The sequence below is a fragment of the Physella acuta genome, unplaced genomic scaffold, assembly GCF_028476545.2.
Source record: "Physella acuta isolate Inbredline_101_S28 unplaced genomic scaffold, ASM2847654v3 ptg000020l, whole genome shotgun sequence".
NCBI classification, from domain to species: Eukaryota; Metazoa; Mollusca; class Gastropoda; family Physidae; genus Physella; species Physella acuta.
The window spans coordinates 80,803-95,205 of record NW_026731540.1 but is presented as its reverse complement, the minus strand read 5'-3'; the positions used below and the strand labels follow the sequence as shown (position 1 = coordinate 95,205).

At 38.4% G+C, this 14,403-nt stretch overlaps 1 long non-coding RNA gene across 1 annotated transcript; it reads left to right on the top strand.

Moving 5' to 3' along the window:
* The first annotated feature begins 291 nt into the window (after nucleotides 1-291).
* Nucleotides 292-4,495, top strand: LOC131939923 (uncharacterized). Its single transcript, XR_009386498.1, has 5 exons — nucleotides 292-369; nucleotides 955-1,030; nucleotides 1,920-2,000; nucleotides 3,302-3,368; nucleotides 4,311-4,495. It is a non-coding gene; the product is annotated as an uncharacterized LOC131939923 (long non-coding RNA).
* Nucleotides 4,496-14,403: the final 9,908 nt, after the last annotated feature.

The following is a 14,403-nucleotide window of genomic DNA, read 5'->3' as shown; positions in this document are numbered from 1 at the left end:
TCCACCTCCATGGAATGTGTGGTAAGAACATTTTTTTTAATCCTATGGATTAAAAAAAAACGATAGCAAATTATACACATTATTATGCACATACATACACGTGTATATGCCATATATTTAAATTATAGGCCTATGAAGGCCTACGCAAACACACTCAAAGTAACACAGACTAACCAGGTGACACCCGACCTAGCGACGCTACTGGGTCGAAAATAATGGAATCAATATTTACTGGTCGCCTCAGGTTTTAATATAGCTTTAATCTTCAATGCTTAATTAGGTATCAGTGTGACAGCCTGTCTATGATTAGACTCCGTGTGCTTGTGCCATCTCACCATCACAGTTTATTTTAGAAGCTCTCTAATCGCAGTAAGTAATTATACTTTAAAGTTATCAGACAATTTTCAATGTAGAAAGGTAGCGTACACAGAAGTATTCTTGTGTACGTGTATTGATCATTCGACTGACAAAGACACGTTTTACAAAAAGAAAAAAAAACTAGTTACAATAATATAGTCTAATCTGTCTTTAAAGTTAAACCAAAATGCCTAAACTTATCCATATTCACTAACGTTAATAAACATATTATAACATAGTCGAATTCCCCTGTTTCAATAGCTTCGACATATAAGGAATAGTATGACCAGCACCCTACCTTATATTTATACATAATATAGAGAAAAGGCACACCCTCTCGGGGCGCCACGCTTGCGTGATTTTTTAAAAATTGAGGAAACCCTTCCAGGAGTAGCATCATCAACACCTTTCTAAATGGTCATGGCGATCAGATGAAAGGTGTAGTAATGCACAAAAGACACACACACTTAAACACACACGCGCATACTTTCATGTGTATATATATATATATATATATATATATATATATATATATATATATATATATATATATATATATATATATATATATATATATATATATATATTTTAATACAGCCGTTTGTTACAAATTTGAAATGAAATTATGTGTGAGCTTCTTGTTACTACTGGTCTTCGTTGGCTTCGTGTCAAGGTAATTCTATGAAAACAGAATTTGTATGTTTAATTGCAAATGAACTTGACTATCAATGGAAGTTATCTTAACCATGGGCCTAGATTATGAATAAAAAAAGTTTATAACGTATATATTCAATGTGGTGTTGCTGGAATATTTTTAAAAAATAAACCGGTAGTGATCTCCCCTAAACTTTCTCGAATACTCTTATATAACACTACAGGGAATGGCAACTCTGGATATAGACATGATTTATAATCCATCTTTAATCACTTAAACTTTTAAAAATAGAATATAATTAGAATCTCGTAGAAAAAAGAAATTCGCACCAAGTAAACGCCAAACAATCTGTGTATAATAGTTCGGAATATTATTAGTACTTTATAAATTTATATGCGGTTTTTTTTATAAATTGGAAATTGCGTTAAATTACTACTTCCGGTCAACGGAAATAACTCAAAATTCGATAGAAGGCAGAGAACTAAATCTTTTACTTACGTGTGAAATTTTATTTATCTATCTGAAAAAGTACTCAAGCTATAGAATTTTGAAAAATTGAAAGTAGAATAAGTTCCACTTCCGGTTACCGGAGATCGCTGAAAAGTTGATACAGATCTACAAATCCCGAGTTGCCATCACCCGTAGTGTTATGTAAGAATATTCGAGAAAATTTAGGGGCGATCACTCCCGGTTGATTTTTTTTTAATGGATTCAAGCAACTGCTCGTGATGTTTTTAACTTGTGAACGCAAACTAAAATTAATGAAAATTTTTAAAAGGCAACTTATTTTAAAGTATAAAAAACACCTTATCAAACAGTTTGTATGGGCAAAAGGAAAAATATACCCACAACAAGAATCAGTACGCCTAAAGAAATGTTTTATTAATTTTTAAAAACATATTTACAGCGGTCACCTCAGTGGGCCCCCAAAAGTATATCAAACATGCAACAGTGACAGTGACTGTGGGTCAAACAAAAAAGTATGCAAGTGAGTACGTTTAAAATATATGCTCTGCATATATCACAGCTTGTGCTAGGTCAGGTCAGGTCAGGTCAGGTTAGATCAGGTCAGGTCAGGTCAGGTTAGGTCAGGTCAGGTTAGGTCAGGTCAGGTCAGGTCAGGTCGGGTCAGGTCAGGTCAGGTCAGGTCAGGTCGCGTCATGTCAATTCAGGTCAGGCCGGGTCAGGTCAGGTCGGGTCAGGTCAGGTTAGGTCAGGTCACGTCATGTCAATTCAGGTCAGGCCGGGTCAGGCCGGGTCAGGCCGGGTCAGGTCAGGTCAGGTCAGGTCAGGTCAGGTCAGGTCAGGTCGCGTCATGTCAATTCAGGTCAGGCCGGGTCAGGTCAGGTCGGGTCAGGTCAGGTCAGGTCATGTCGGTTCTGGTCAGGTCAGGTTGGGTCGGGTCAGGTCATTTGAGTTCACCTCAGCTCGGTACGGCACTGCACGGCATGTCACGTTATGACAGGGCACGGTACAGCACAGTAAGGTACGGTACAGCACAGTAAGGTACGGTACAGCACGAAACGGCACAGTACGGTACGGTACAGTATTTCATAAAACTAACAAATCATAACAGGCGACAAAAACTTATGTGACCACTGAAGCGAATCATAGAGCTTTTTTTAATTGTTGAAAACGCACCTAGCACAGTCTATATTGAACCCCTCAACATCACATTTTAGAATTTTAAGAATATAGCAAACGTTTTGTAATAATTAAAGTTAAAATGTCTAATAAAAACCCACAGCTCACAAGACTGGTCGGGTGATAGCGTCTATCTAGTTATCTCCCCTGCTGTTATTGAATATAGTATAATAATCTATCGAGTGTTTAATTTTTCTGTTATCTCCAATTAGTTTCTAAACTGTTTAATTAATTTTTAATTAATTATTGAACATCCAATTAAATTAAACAATAGATAGACTTGTATTGTCATCGAAGTGAAGCGTATCTGGAAAGTTTGAACAAAATCGCTGCATTAGAAATGAGTCAAAATTAAGTTACAAGATTTGCCACAAACCTACAAACAGACGTTGCGAACTAAATAAAAGCTAGTAATCAAACAAATCTAAAAATCTTTTATATAAAAAAAGATCTTTTACATATTTTAGTGACAAAAGCGTTTAAGAGAAAGCAGATTTATTTTATTATTTTTACTTTCAGTGCCATTTAAAAGCTTGTTGCTATAAAGGTTTATTATATTTGTTTTGTTGTTAAATTTGTTTTATTACAAGCTTGTATTTAGTTCGCAATGTCTGTTTGCGTAATGAAACTTATTTTTTTTTTCAGAATAAAAAGAACTGGAACCCATCAGAAATACTGCTTAAAACGAGGATAGACTAGATCTAAGTAACATGTGCGTTTTTTTTTTAATCTTCCGATTTATTAATAGAAACTAGCATACCTGTCGCCTGCGTTGCTGCGGGTTGACGCAATATTTTTAAGATGATTCCATAAATGCATTACCAATCGTGTATTTTTTAGACGCGTGACCTTGTTTTCTAAAACAGAGTTATTTGAATGTAAACAAAGCATTCGCTATGCTTCTTGGATTTTAGTCGGTGGGGCGCGGCTTTGTCCACTAGAAGCTAAGGTTAAATCTATTTTATTTATAATGAGTTTATACACACACCGTTGACCGTTTAGGTGTCATGGGGGCACTATCGGAGCCTCTAGTTTCTCTACCACAGTGACGCATCCACTGGTTACACTACCATAGTGACGCATACAATCTTTACACTACCACAGTGACGCATCCACTGGTTACACTACCACAGTGACGCATCCACTGGTTACACTACCACAGTGACGCATCCACTGGTTACACTACCATAGTGACGCATACAATCTTTACACTACCACAGTGACGCATCCACTCATTACACTACCATAGTGACGCATCCACTCATTACACTACCATAGTGACGCATCCACTGGTTACACTACCGCAGTGACGCATCCACTGGTTACACTACCACAGTGACGCATCCACTGGTTACACTATCACAGTGACGCATACAATCTTTACACTACCACAGTGACGCATCCACTGGTTACACTATCACAGTGACGCATACAATCTATATATATATATACACGCATACTAGAGAAAGTTTAGTGAAGCTCAATCATTCCAATACTTCCATAATGCAAACATCCGTTAACATACGAAAATCAAATAGGTACAGTCTTAAAAATTGTAAACAAAAAAAAAGAAATGTTGACACTATTTCGACACATTAGCATTTAACTAATGAAAATGTTTTTATTTTTTAGTGCATTTTTTCTTTCGTTTCAGACCAAGCTTCAATTCATACATACAGATGAATATCAACAGAAATGTTAAATAAAAAATACATTTGATGCATTGAGAATATTCAATCTTTTATTTACTTCACAATCGTCTCCAACTTCTTTCTTTATGCAATACGGTTGCATGTCTCGGTCTCTCTCACTTAAAATTCAAAATTTCGTTTGTCAAGGAGATGTATAAATTAAGTCCACTGTTCAAATATTGAAAACAAAATAAAAACATTGCGGCTATGTGTTTATAGGCCTTGCTTTAAATTTAAAAAAAAAAAAACAAGAGTACCCAAAATGCAACAGTTATAATTTTTTTTACTACATATTAAAATCTAATTAAGAAACCGCTAGGCCTAGACTATTAATACTATTGTATTCATATTGTAACTACCTTTTGAATAACTTGTTAAAATAAAAACGGTCTGTACGCTTTTAAAAATAATTCACTATTTAATGCATGCTTATAATTTATCATTATCACTGCATACGAGTTGTCTCTGACCAAACTATCCCTTTATGTCAAGAAACAGGTGAAATCTACTTCGCTTGCCCATAGACCTTAAGTTTGGAAGGGGAACTCATATGTATATATATATATATATATATATATATATATATATATATATATATATATATATATATATATATATATATATATATATATATATATATATATATAGGCCTATATATAATTTTAAAAATTTGCAACTTTGATCCCTCCCCTTCCAGAAAAACTATAATTTGACTACAACGTGTACATATCCTTAAGGCTTAAGCCCTCCACATTATCGCCCAAGGTAAAATGTTTAAGTTTAGATTTTGCTTCCACACTACACGTGCAGGCTAAAGCTTGAAGTCCTCTGTACGAATCAAGTCTCCACATCAATTTCAAACGTCTAAACCAATTAAATTGCCATTAATTCAATTTCAAAGAAAACAGCCAGCATACGAAGTTTAAAAAAAAATTGGGTACGTGCCGAATACGGTAAACTCCCCCTCTCCTCCCCCCACTCCGCCTCTTATTTTCTACGATTTCCCATATACAACCTCCCCCCCCCCCCCCCTTGGCTAATCCGATAAGTCGACAACAAAGATGATGAAGATGTCAAGGACGGGTCAGATGACAGCCGAGAGGCCGCGCGCTCCTGCCGTGTGAGCCGTGACGTCACTGCTCATCTCCCCCACGGCGTCCAGGGCACGTCCCTGGTCACGTGGGTCCCCCGGTGTGAGCAGTCAGTCACGCTGCTCGTTCAGTGGTTGTACACACGTTGTCAGTTTTTGTACACGTGGTTGGTGATGGTCAGTGTGTGTACGTGTGGTTGGTGTGTCTACACGTGGTCAGTGTGTGTATACAAGATTGGTGCTGGTCAGTGTGTGTACAACTGGTCAGTGCTGGTCAGTGTGTGTACACGTGGTCAGTGTGTGTACACGTGGTCAGTGTGTGTACACGTGGTTAGTTTATGTACACTAGTCTCTTTGTGTACTAATACAGATAGTATATGTACATACATTGTCAATGTTGTGTACAGATAGTATATGTACATAGAGTGTCAATATTGTTTACAAGCATAATTAATGTCTGCACCAATGGTCAATACTTGTACGCACAACGTGAGTGTTGCTACCCGCTACCTATAGTCACATTGATCAAACGTGATCCAGATCTCGCGAATACACTCTACAGACGACACTATAAGACGTGAGTATTGCTACCACTACCTATAGTCACGTTGATCAAACGTGATCCCGATCTCCCGATAACACTCTACAGACGACACTATAAGACGTGAGTATTGCTACCACTACCTATGGTCACGTTGATCAAACGTGATCCAGATCTCTCGAATACACCCTACAGACGACGCTATAAGACGTGAGTATTGCTACCACTACCTATAGTCACGTTGATCAAACGTGATCCAGATCTCTCGAATACACCCTACAGACGACGCTATAAGACGTGAGTATTGCTACCACTACCTATAGTCACGTTGATCAAACGTGATCCAGATCTCTCGAATACACCCTACAGACGACGCTATAAGACGTGAGTATTGCTACCACTACCTATAGTCACGTTGATCAAACGTGATCCAGATCTCTCGAATACACCCTACAGACGACGCTATAAGACGTGAGTATTGCTACCACTACCTATAGTCACGTTGATCAAACGTGATCCAGATCTCTCGAATACACCCTACAGACGACGCTATAAGACGTGAGTATTGCTACCACTACCTATGGTCACGTTGATCAAACGTGATCCAGATCTCACAAATACACCCAACAGACGACGCTATAAGACGTGAGTATTGCTACCACTACCTATGGTCACGTTGATCAAACGTGATCCAGATCTCTCGAATACACCCTACAGACGACGCTATAAGACGTGAGTATTGCTACCACTACCTATAGTCACGTTGATCAAACGTGATCCAGATCTCTCGAATACACCCTACAGACGACGCTATAAGACGTGAGTATTGCTACCACTACCTATGGTCACGTTGATCAAACGTGATCCAGATCTCACAAATACACCCAACAGACGACGCTATAAGACGTGAGTATTGCTACCACTACCTATGGTCACGTTGATCAAACGTGATCCAGATCTCTCGAATACACCCTACAGACGACGCTATAAGACGTGAGTATTACTACCACTACCTATGGTCACGTTGATCAAACGTGATCCAGATCTCTCGAATACACCCTACAGACGACGCTATAAGACGTGAGTATTGCTACCACTACCTATGGTCACGTTGATCAAACGTGATCCAGATCTCTCGAATACACCCTACAGACGACGCTATAAGACGTGAGTATTGCTACCACTACCTATAGTCACGTTGATCAAACGTGATCCAAATCTCACAAATACACCCAACAGACGACACTATAAGACGTGAGTATTGCTACCACTACCTATAGTCACATTGATCAAACGTGATCCAGATCTCTTGAATACACCCTACAGACGACGCTATAAGACGTGAGTATTGCTACCACTACCTATAGTCACGTTGATCAAACGTGATCCAAATCTCACAAATACACCCAACAGACGACACTATAAGACGTGAGTATTGCTACCACTACCTATAGTCACGTTGATTAAACGTGATCCAGATCTCACAAATACACCCAACAGACGACACTATAAGACGTGAGTATTGCTACCACTACCTATAGTCACGTTGATCAAACGTGATCCAAATCTCACAAATACACCCAACAGACGACACTATAAGACGTGAGTATTGCTACCACTACCTATAGTCACGTTGATCAAACGCGATCCCGATCTCTCGAATACACCCTACAGACGACGCTATAAGACGTGAGTATTGCTACCACTACCTATAGTCACATTGATCAAACGTGATTCAGATCTCTTGAATACACCCTACAGACGACGCTATAAGACGTGAGTATTGCTACCACTACCTATAGTCACGTTGATCAAACGTGATCCAAATCTCACAAATACACCCAACAGACGACACTATAAGACGTGAGTATTGCTACCACAACCTATGGTCACGTTGATCAAACGTGATCCAGATCTCTCGAATACACCTTACAGACGACGCTATAAGACGTGAGTATTGCTACCACTACCTATAGTCACATTGATCAAACGTGATCCAGATCTCACAAATACACCCAACAGACGACGCTATAAGACGTGAGTATTGCTACCACTACCTATAGACACGTTGATCAAACGTGATCCAGATCTCGCGAATACACTCTACAGACGACGCTATAAGACGTGAGTATTGCTACCACTACCTATAGTCACATTGATCAAACGTGATCCAGATCTCTCGAATACACTCTACAGACGAGACTATAGGAACAGTACTCTCAAGGCTATTTAATGCGTTGTTATTTTGATTGATTTGAAAGCAAATTAAAAATCAATTAAATGCGATTACGTCCCTTAATCAATGGGGTTATCTTCTTCACAAAAACCTTGAGAGAATCTAAAAATAGAACGAACTGATGTTTCCAACCACGAACTCTGTCGTGGGTTTCCCAATTGTGAAAACCACATCAGACAAAAGGAGACGGTCACGACATATCGGCAGTTGGGAAAGGAAATATTTGGACATTGATTACTCGAGGGGCGATTTCAATGGAATTGAAAACATTTGGTCATTGATTACTGGCGGAGTATTTCAACACTGCATGTATGTAAGATGTATGTTGATCGGGAGTATTTCAACACATCATTTATGATAGAAGTTATGTTGATCGGGGGTATTTCAACACAGCATATATGTGATCTGAGGTATTTCAACACAGCATGTATGTAAGATGTGTGTTGATCGGGGGTATTTCGACACAGCATTTATGTGATCTGGGGTATTTCAACATAGCATGAATGTAAGATGTGTCTTGATCGGGGGTATTTCAACACAGCATGTATGTAAGATGTGTCTTGATCGGGGGTATTTCAACATAGCATGTATGTAAGATGTATGTTGATTGGGGGTATTTCAACACAGCATGAATGTAAGATGTGTGTTGATATCACCATCAGCTGCAAGTTGGGGATGTGTGTTATATGATATCTGGGAAACATTCTTAAAATTATCGCTCGTTTTTATTTATTTTTAAGGTATGGTAAATGGGGGGGGGGGGGGGTAAATAAGCGTAATTGTAACATTTTCATTGAAATTTAAAATTAAAACTAATATTCATGGACCTCAACATTTTTTTTTGAGAAGCTGATTTTTTTTTTCAAATTATGTATTCCCAAAGAGATGAAACGTTGACAACATTTCCTCACGTGTCCATGCTTATTTTTTTTTACAACCAGAGACTGACTAATTATAATTCTATAATACTCCACATCACCTAGATCTAAGTTATATAACTAACGACTCGTTTTTTTTTATTAAGCGATTTCATCTATTAAAATAGAAAGGTGTTACGTGAAGCCCAGTCAGCGAAAAAAAAAAAAAAATTTAACCTGTTTTTTTTTCACCATTTCAATAATATGAATAATTCATATTTCGTAAACATCCATTTTTTTTTAAATAAAAAACACGTTTAAAAAAAACCAAGCTGTTTATCTAATTACCAGAAAGAAGCGAACCAAAAAAAAACTTTCGGTGACTTCTGCGTCCCCTGGTATAACCTGGCCTGGCCTAATTCGTGTTTCCTGTCACATGACATCCGATCCCCCTGAGGTAATCCCCGCCGTGACGCCCCGATCATCCGGGGACAATTATCTAATCACTTGACTTCTGGGGGAAAAATGTCCCGACATCCCACCGCCTCTCCCCCTCCCACACCTTGGGAAAACAATTTGTTTTTCAAAGGCTATTTTTACATCGGTTTAGCATTTTCAGTTTTATTTCTGCTTCATTTGCAAATTTTTAATAATTTCTGAAAAGGGGGAAAAAATAAGTTTATTATTTCAAAAATTATTTTTGAGTAAAATAAAGTCAAGAAAAAAAATTATGCTCGTTAGCTGGTAGAAAGACGAAAACAAGAGGGGGGGGGGGGTTTAAGGAAAAATTATAATAAAGGTAGGCGATACAAAAATAATTTTTCGAGAATTATTTTATTTTTTAAAATGTGTTTTATGAGCCATCAGCTAAAACAAACGAATAAAATTATTAATATATAGATCTTAATTAATTTATGTCGAACGGTAGAGTTTGCAACTTCTCACTCGAAAGTCTGGGGTTTGATCTTAGGCTCGAGTCTGTAAGACGTCCATGAGCACACTCAGCTTCGATGAGTACCTTACTTATATACCACCCTTTCGAAGGCCGAGGTCACCGAAACAGATGAACTCTACTTCTTCAGACCCATGTGTTTGGATCAGGAACAAGAAAACATGATGATACAAATTATATTTGTGAACTTGGAGGGGTAAAGACTATACAATGCTGAAAAGTTAATTCATTAAAATTGTATCACGTAAATGTGATAGGTCATATTACGTTTGAATTACGCTGTGTTTTTTAAGTTGCCTAATTATTTTCAACCTCGGGTTAATTGTCTGTAACCACCAGCCACGAATCGATTGAACTCAGGATCATAGACAGGACGCTGGTCAATGTAATGATGATAACCAGGCGACTGGCCAATATGATGATAACAGCAAGGCAAGTGGTAATGGGACGGTGGTTATTTCATTAGTAAAGATTGGGACGGCCGTGATGAAATCATTGATTGGTAGCACTGGTCAGCCAAACACTGGTCAGCCAAACACTAGTCAGCCTCCAGTGGACCCCCCCCCCCCCCCCCCACGCCACCCGCCTATTATTTTAGGAAACGGCGAGTGAATATAACAAGCCAGAGACGGTTGTGACCAAAACAGCACAAAATGGTGATCAGTGCAGTTGACCTGTGTCCCCCACCCCCACCCAACCTCCATTTTTCTCCAACTATAGAGGAGATATTGTGTATAATCTAATCTAAATTCCATTTTCTCACATTTTCGGCAAGTGTGTAAGGAGAAAAAGCTCGTAAGGATAGTTGAGTGCGGTTAACTCAGTCATATCTTACAAAACCGATCCCCAGAGGGCGCTAAAGATTAGGTTGCCAGATAAAGACTTTCATCTATGTCTGACTTCACCTTATACTTATTTACCTTCGACTGTTAGAAAAGTCCCACTTGATGATTATGTTGAATCTTCATTGGTGATGTTGATTTTTGCATTCATTATGGATGTCATGTAGATCTAACTAGAATTTTATCTTCATTAGTATTGTTGATTTTTTTTTTGTTTAATTGTGGATGTCAAGTAGAGCTATTTATAATAAGGTTAGATTTCCTCATCATCATTTCCCGTTCAAGCTATAGTGACGCCTCATGTAAGCCCACTACACAGCTATAGTGAAGCCTCATGTAAGCCCACTACATAGCTATAGTGAAGCCTCATGTAAGCCCACTACATAGCTATAGTGAAGCCTCATGTAAGCCCACTACACAGCTATAGTGAAGCCTCATCTAAGCCCACTACACAGCTATAGTGAAGCCTCATGTAAGCCCACTACACAGCTATAGTGACGCCTCATGTAAGCCCACTACACAGCTATAGTGACGCCTCATGTAAGCCCACTACACAGCTATAGTAACGCCTCATGTAAGCCCACTACACAGCTATAGTGAAGCCTCATGTAAGCCCACTACATAGCTATAGTGAAGGCTTGTGTAAGCCCACTACACAGCTATAATGACGCCTCATGTAAGCCCACTACACAGCTATAGTGAAGCCTCATCTAAGCCCACTACACAGCTATAGTGAAGCCTCATGTAAGCCCACTACACAGCTATAGTGAAGCCTCATGTAAGCCCACTACACAGCTATAGTGAAGCCTCGTGTAAGCCCACTACACAGCTATAGTGTAGCCTCATGTAAGCCCACTACACAGCTATAGTGACGCCTCATGTAAGCCTACTACACAGCTATAGTGACGCCTCATGTAAGCCCACTACACAGCTATAGTGAAGCCTCGTGTAACCCCACTACACAGCTATAGTGACGCCTCATGTAAGCCCACTACACAGCTATAGTGAAGCCTCATGTAAGCCCACTACACAGCTATAGTGTAGCCTCATGTAAGCCCACCACACAGCTATAGTGAAGCCTCATGTAAGCCCACTACACAGCTATAGTGAAGCCTTATGTAAGCCCACTACACAGCTATGTATTAAATTACATGTAGGCCTACATGGTAGCTGCAATTAATTAATATCTTTTCGGATAATTAGACGTATTTGAGTATTTTTTTTTTAATTATCAAATAATAAATTAAAACAGAGTAAAAAAAGGTCCAGAGTTGTATAGCCCCAGAGTAAAAAATCAAGAGGAACCCATTTCATGAACTAGGTCACGCTCTTCACGCTACAAATCTTTGCTGGAGTTATTCAGACGGCAGCCGAGGCTTCTGTTGGGGATTTCACGATCAATTATGCAAATTGATCTGATGCCTTTTTGTGAACATTATGTATTAAATGGGTGGTGTACTTGACAGATTTTTTTAAAAAGCAGTAGCATCTAATTTATACAGCGTATATATTATGTTAAAGTGCTGCTGGATATTTCATTGAATTTTATAACACAAGATACATTTAGCTATTTAAAGTTAACCAGCAACGTACGGAGAAGTATATGCCAGGTAGTTTTACACTAGATGATGTAGAATAAGTCAAGTACCAATTTATTTTTTTACATCGCAAGATTTGATACACGAAGCCTTGTATGTTTATCGAAGTATGGGAGGCAACTCCTATTCAATGCAAATGGATTCTTTTTTCAATGGTTTTACATTTTTATCATAAAATTATATTAAGTTTGGAGAAGGCGGTATTTTTTTTTTATTATAGTCCACAGTTTGTTTTAGTTTATTAAAAAAAAGCATCAGCTCCTCTCTTACAGTAGAAACGTATATTTTTATAGGCTGCATTTTTTTCTGCCACACCATCCACTTCACATTTTTAAACAAAAATTTAAAATATTTTTTTTTAATTTTTAAATGTTTAGTTGTAGCTGAAAAAATAAAATGAAGGTTTCAATGTGTGTCTTTAAAAAAAAAAAATAAAAAAAAATAAAAATAAAAAAATAGAAAAAATATAGAAAAAAAAATAAATCAATGTGTGTCTTTTAGGGAGGGGGTGAAAAGAATTGTATAATACGTGTGTGGGCAGCTATGTGGGCAACTATGTGGGCAGCTGTAAACATCTTTTGTAGACAGATGTATATGTGTGGGGAACTGTGTGGGGAGCGGTAAACGTCTTGTGTAGGCACTTTTTTAAGACTTATGTGGGCAGCTCTGTGGGTAGCTGTATAAGACTTGTGTGGGGAGCTGTATAAGACTTGTGTGGGGAGCTGTTTGGGGAGCTTATAAGACTTGTGTGGGGAACTGTATAAGACTTGTGTGGGGAAATGCGTAAGCCTTGTTTGGGCAGCTGCATAAGACTTGTGTGGGTAGCTGTGTGGGGAGCTGTATAAGACTTGTATTAGCAGCTGCGTAAGACTTGTGTGGGCAGATGTGTGGGCAGTTGTGTGGGCAGCTGGGTCATGTGACTGCGTGTGTCACATGTCTAGGCACGAGACTGGATTTAAAACAAAATGGCGTCACCAGGAGGAAGCAGGCAGCCATAGTTGTGGTCCCCTAGACAGTGATTAGCGGGGGTTCTCAAACTGGTGGTGTCAGGCAAGCTTCAGGCCATGTTTTTTTCTTTTTTTTTAAAACTCGCACTTGTTATTTAAATAAAAATTGTTTTATTAAATTTTAAAAACTATTAGTGGGTTGTTTTTTATTTTTAAAAAAGTAAAAACGTATACGGAATTCTTAATTTGTTTTAATTTGATAATACACAAATAAAATGTGTTTGTCTGCACGAGATACTACACTTAAACATGATTCATTTGAAATTGTAAAATGTCAGAAACACTAGTCCAATAGTTGACTTCTATTTTCATATCTTATTAGTGTAATCCGATCTCTGTAGTTCAATCAGTTTAACCACGTTCCTGCCATTTTGACGACCATTTAGTTTAGAAAAGTGAATACTGTAGGGTCGGTTGAACTCTTCATCAGTTGAGTGAGGTCTTCTCGTCATATCAGTAATGCGAATAAAGTTGTTTAGGTCCTGTATGTCCTACATCAATGAAGCATTTACATGGCACGAGGTCCTTTAGTCCTCTTTTGGTCACACACCACCATAGGACCTAGAACCCTCGCCTCATCAACATAGATGCACTCAAGAAGGCGATCTTTGGTCTGGATCTCGCGGGTTGAGCTTCCGGTCCCGTCCTTCGTGAGACCGCGAGATTTCAGGAAGTTAAAAGTCTTATCACAGATGTCAACTGTCTAGGTTCTTTGTTTTTATATGGTCACCTCACTGCTCGGTATAACATTGTAGATCCGTTTAGTCTATATCATACAAGTATAACATTGTACATCCGAATAGTCTATATTATACCGGTATAATAGTCTATATCATGCAGAGGTATAATTCAGACGTCAGTATATATCACAAAGGTTAATAGTTCAGAAGACAACATTGGAGGTCATACTTCAGATCGAGTATCTAACTTTGG